Genomic DNA, 6,290 nt, shown 5'->3' with positions numbered 1-6,290 from the left:
AAGACGACGAGCGTATGTCGAAAGGCGCGTGCTAAAAAGAAGACAGCAGACAAAGACGAAGACGCAAGAGACTGACGCGCTAGTTAAACGGTCGACCTGAACACCGACCTGAGCTTCAACGCACCCTTACATTTGGTGGAGGCTGCTCTTCGTTCCCTCCTCTCACGCTGGAGCTTCGCAGCCGCACACTCGCTCCGCCATCCGCTATGCCTGAAGCAACAAGCCAGACCGCCACTCCACACTCGACTGATCCCACCGCTTCCCCTACCATCCTGTGCTCTGGTGGGCTTCGCCAGCGTGACCCCAGCTTTTTCAGTGGCGCCGACGACCAAGATGTAGACGATTGGCTATCCTCCTACGAACGCGTAAGCGCCTACAACAAGTGGGACGACACCACGAAGTTAGCCAATGTCCTCTTTTACCTGACCGATGTAGCAAATTTATGGTTCCGCAACCACGAATCCGACCTACCCACCTGGTTGGCCTTCAAAACGAGCTTTTCCGAGGTGTTCGGCCGCCCCGCTGTGCGCAAACTGCGCGCCGAACAACGCCTCCCCGCGCTCAGAATCCCGATGAAACGTTCACCAGCTACATAGAGGACATTGTGGATCTTTGTAGACGTGTTGATCCTTGTATGTCCGAAGCTGACAAGATCACCAAAATCCTGAAGGGAATCTCCGACGGTGCATTTCACATGTTGACGGCCAGAAACCCCCAAACCGTCGTCGAAGCTCTGTCAGAGTTACGACGTCCTCAAGAGGCAACGAGCTTCTACCCGGCGTTCTCTCGTGAACGATCGGTTATTCGTACCTCCGACAGCATGCGGTCTCACTTCTGAACCACCTTCCCTCCTTCCCGAGATCAAGGCCTTTATACGGGAGGAAGTGGCTCGCCAACTATCACTCCTCCCTGCTTCTGCCGCAACCACCCCATCGATAGATTCTGCACTTCGACGCACCATCCAGGAGCAAGTTGCAGAAGTTTTACCGCCAAGCTCTCAAATTACGCCTGTGACAGCCCCGTTAACGTACGCCACTGTCGCCGCCAGACCACCACCCTGCCCTGTCGCGTATGCTGCGCCATTACCACCGCCACCACCTCCGCCCCGCCCTTATCCTTACATAGGAAAGGAGCCAACAGCCACTGATGCAAAGGAAAGCATAGGGGAATTTTTTTTTTTTTTTTTGCTGTTTATGAATGTGAAGTAGTAATTGTGGAAGTAGATGGCTACAAAGTACAAGAAAAAACAAACATATGCTGCTGTTGGGAGCTTGGCAGAAGAACACCGGACGCGAAATTTGGAGGTCATGGGTTCGGATCCTGCCGACGGCATGTGGTTTTTTCTTGTAGTACTTTCTAGCCATTTACTTCCATGATTGATTATTACTTCATATTCACCAAAACAGCACAAAAAAAAAAAATTCCCTATGCCTTTTTTTGCGTCAGTGGCCATTGGTTTTTTCCCGTATATCTCATAATGAAGCCCCTCATACTCCAATGATTTGTTTGCTAATTAGCTTAATGAGGGTTTTGAATCTGGTGACAGGGTAAGCGCAAAATCTGGAAAAAAAAAATTTTGTTTTTGTTTTTCTAAATATAAAAGTATGTTCCTTTCTTCATCTTTTCAAGTATCACACTTCATCCTGTGCAGTTTGTATCAAACTGAAAAAGCGATTTAAAAGCAAAGCGGTCAACAACACTGCCATTTACGGACCATGCATTTTCATTTATTTCTCAGTGAAATTTAATAAGATGAGGATTTGCTCACTTTAGCTGAAAGAAAAAGCCGTCTGGCAACAATCCAAGCTGTTCAAATCTTGTTCCAATCCAACCTTGGGATTGAAGGTTTTTGTACATTACACTCAGTTTTTCCAGAACAATATTTTTTGTTATGCCGATGATTAGTTTTGAAATGACAATAGATATCAAGCTTATCTTTTTCTATGCATGCAGTGTTTATATGTGGCAGTTAACTGTACCAAGCTTATGGACGTTGAAAGAACATTGTTTATTTTATAATGAAAACATATAAAACATTTGGTCAAAATTACTGTGTAGGAAGTAAAGAAATCACTACTAATTTGCTTTCCTGTATAGTAAAATAATTTTGGTACAGTATCTAGACAATGAAATGCTAAGAAAGATGGAGCTGTGATAACCCCTTAAGAGGGTTATCACAGCTCCTGCCTTACCTGTTCGATCACATTCTACAGGGCACTCACAGCATCCGCTATGGTGGAGGGCGGTGCTGGCGAACAGTCAAGAATAGGTTACACGCAACATAAATGCCTAGCAATGTACAGCATTAAGCAGCTGTCATTGTAGCTCAATGGTAGAGAACCGGATGTGAAATGGAAAGTTGATGGCATTATTACACTGCCTTTTTCCACCATTTCTAATGCCTCCAATATCAGTCAATATTCCTCGAAATCTGTAGCACAGGGTCGCCTCCCCCCAAAAATGACAATCACGGATGTATGTTGGTAGTATGCTCTCGCAGTTGATGATTTGTACATCGCCCGCTCTTCCCAACATAGTAGCGACCGCATGAAAAAGGCGTATGGTGTATTATAAGCCATATCCCTCGCCCCAATCAGCATACCTGTTGGCTTGTTGGCAAACTTCGCGTTGGCGCCTTTAGTGCGATCTGCGCATGTGTAAAGGATCACACACTATAACCGACTCAAGAGGAATAAGGATTCGGCTGCACCTCGTGTGATTAGCAGCTTATTTATTTATTTAATTTTTTATTTATTTGATGCACACTGCTAGCTTCCTTGCGGAGGCTGTTGTAGGTTTGGGGCATCAAATGGAAACAGAAAATGACAGGAATATTGACAATCCAAACTTGTCCAATCTTTACATAATTCTATTTGGCAGTGTGAAACAAGAAATGGAAAAGAAGAGAAGGATATGATACAATACAATCTTCTTGAAGACTCATGTTTCACAATATTTGTACACAGGTCAGACTACATATACATAGGGTACTCAAAGAATAGTTACCAGCTGTGAACTGAAACTATCTAGCGATGAGCAATTAACCACTTCATCGGATAAACCATTCCATTCGCGGACCGCCAGGGAAAAAACATGAACATATCGCTGTGTGCTCGATATTTGACTAAATGCTTGGAATGTCGCATTCTTTCGTTGTGACACCACCCGCCCACGCAGTCTGGTCGGAACTTCACACTCTGAACACTGCACATGCAGGATGCTTGGTGGGTTGGGCAGAAGAATGCACCCGTATGCTATGCGATGTCAGCACACGTTAAAGATCCCCAAATGGCCGAAATTACTCCGTAGCCATCCAATATGGCTCCTCTTTCTCTCTACTTTCACCTCTCACTTTCCTTCCCTTACGACGTGGTTTAGGTGTCCACAGAAACAAGTGTGACAGATAGTACTGCGCCTTTCCTGTCGACCAATTATTATTGTTATTATTTATATTATTATTATTATTATTGACTCTTAAAGCCGCTGCGTGACAAGGCCTTCAATGTTACGCACACATTTCTCGTACCACCCCGCCGGGGTGGCGCAGTGGTTACGGCGCTCGACTACTGTTCCCAAGGACGCGGGATCGAATCCCGGCCTCGGCGGCAGCTTTTCGGTGGAGGCGAAAAGCAAGGCGCCCGTGTGCTGTGCGATGTCAGTGCACGTTAAAGAACCCCAGGTGGTCGAAATTACCGGAGTCCTCCACTACGGCGTCTCTCATAGCCTGAGTTGCTTTGGGACGTTAAACCCCACAAACCAACCAACCAACATTTCTCGTGCCATAAACACCACTGTAACATGCATTCATAATTCCATTAGTCATTTTGAGAACGAAAAAATTTGATATTTTTTCTGTAAATATCAATCAGATGTACCCAGTCGATTCTTAATAGAGGTGCGGTGGACGTCGCTGTAGGCCTATGACTATAAAGCCACGTCCTATGCATATTGCCCACCATGCCACTGCCATGCGCTCTTCCCCACGCTGTAATCGTGTCCGCAGCAGTTGTGAGTAATTGAAGAGGGGTAGAGGGTAATGAGTGGTGTCAATCGAGAGACGGTGATGTGTCCGAAAAAAATAGTCAGGTAATTAAAGGCGAAAAATGTAAAAGTAAAGGTGAAAATGCTCTCAGCCAATGGCTTGGCACCTTATTTGAATGTATCAAATACTAAAGTAGTTCATTAAGTCGATCAATTAGGGGGATGTCAAGATGTATCAAATACTAAATAGTTAATTAAATCAGTCAAGGATGTGACGTCACGCAACCGCAAGTAGAATCGAAAAAGGGCATAGGAAGGGATTGGCGCGTAATTTGAAAGTACCAAAGACTAAAATGCGTAAACAAGAAGTGAATTAAGCAACCAGAAGCAACGAACAGCAGCAACCGTGTTTTCGCATTACTCCAATGCAGATTCTGCAGTGCTCTTTAATTTTTTAAATCTGCGGGAATGATGCAGATCTGTGTGTCTTCACAAGAACGAGGTGTCAGGCTAGTTGGGCTACATGTAGGAGCAAGAAAAAAGTACGAACGGAAGTATGTTCACAGGCGCTGGTTGTGCGCGGTGGGTACCCCTGTCACGTGCACCAGGATGCGTGCAAGCGACGGCGGCAGGCGACGCGTCGTAAGTGCACCATGCATGCAGTAGACCTAATGCATTTTTTCCATGCCGTCGCTTCGTATAAATGAACAGTCTTGTAATCTGTCGCCTGGACCTGTGCGTATTCTGCAGGTATCTATAGCATTTTGCGCCGTCTGTGATTGTGCACAGCCTCTCTAGGGAGTGTCAGCACTCAGTACAACACGCGCGTCTCACCGTGTAGAACAGCAGTGCATAATATATGGTTATTCGTTACAAATATTGTACTAGCTCATTATTACCGGCAAAGAGGTCAAATATTGAAATATTTAGATTCTACTCCGCAGCCACGGCAAAAGGCGTGTCGTCGAATCTATTTGAGGCCTTTAGCTACCTATGGGGAGCATATGTGGTGGCCATTTTATTGGTGCATGTGCAGTCCAAAAGGTTGCAAGCATATCTAATCATATCGTTTAATCACTACCTGCTCCGGCTTGGTCTGTTGAAGCTGTCCTCTGTACCACAAAATGGTGCCCGTGACGTCATTTGAATACCTCCTATAAGGTGGTACAGCAGCGATGATCATGGCTGGCGAGTCGGCCGAGGCAGGAGCAAGCGGAAAGCCGTAATCGAAAACTGTTCGCTTCCGGATAAACAGTGACGTTGTCTAGATAAGCACCTAGCGTACCTAGTCTTCCCCAGTTTGCATATATCGAGTTCAGACCACGCGGGCATGCAGAGCCACGCAATCACTTGTTCGTTTTTCATTCTTGCCCGATAGTGCACTAATTATGCGCAATGCCGGAATAAAGCTTAAGTAGCTCGCGATAAGTGGTCGGAAATTCTTATTCTGGCGACTGGAAAAATTCTCTGTGAATGAAAAAGTGCGCCATTGTTTCGGCGAGTGACCAGAAGGGCACCTAAGAAGGATCTGTCATTAGCCAGATTCATTTGACTTAAGCAAAAGCTTTTGCGCAGCACAGACAAACCTAAAGAAAAAGCAAAACATGTTCAGGAATATTTCGGCTAGAAAACAAAAAGCATTACAACGCTTTGCTGCCGACCACTTGAAACAGGACATAATTTGTAATATTCTACGAGGCTGCCTGTAATGTGCGTTACATTCGTTTTCCCTCGTAAAGTTTGCATCGAATCTTCGAAAGTTTTCAGTGCGCGCCGAACTGGCTTCCAGCCAGCGAACTAATCATTACCTCAGCTGTCTTTGGGCAACCTTTGGACGTAACTTAGCGCATCTGATAAAAAGGTTCTGAGCCATTTTTTTAGATATGTGTAGTTTTATGTTAATACCCCTTTATAAGTGATGGCGGAAGTAATTTTCAGCTGGAAAGTTCCTGTTTAATTTTCCATTCATTTTTTTTATTTACTGAAAAGTTACAGCCAATTTGTATAGTTAATGAAATGCCAATGGTATGTGCGCTTGCATTGCTTACCTCTGCTACACTTTTTATTTTTACACTTTGTAATGCTTTGTTTTGTTTCGACAATAAAGGTTCTCGTGCATATATGATTTGATTCTCTGCACATGGTTCAGAATGCGGAGCATAACCGAAGCAAACGCTCTATAGTTTCGGCATCGTTACATATAGAGCAGTGAAAGAAAGTCACAAGTACGAGATGCCGGGCTAGTTGGCAATGCATTCTCAAAAATAGCGCAAGGTGCGACACACGGACACACAGAGAAAAAGAGACAC

This window comes from Amblyomma maculatum, chromosome 1 (assembly GCF_055883805.1).
Source record: "Amblyomma maculatum isolate TAMU_Amacu chromosome 1, ASM5588380v1, whole genome shotgun sequence".
Classification (NCBI taxonomy): Eukaryota; Metazoa; Arthropoda; class Arachnida; order Ixodida; family Ixodidae; genus Amblyomma; species Amblyomma maculatum.
The sequence above is the reverse complement of the archived record's forward strand: the minus strand, read 5'-3'. Positions refer to the sequence as shown.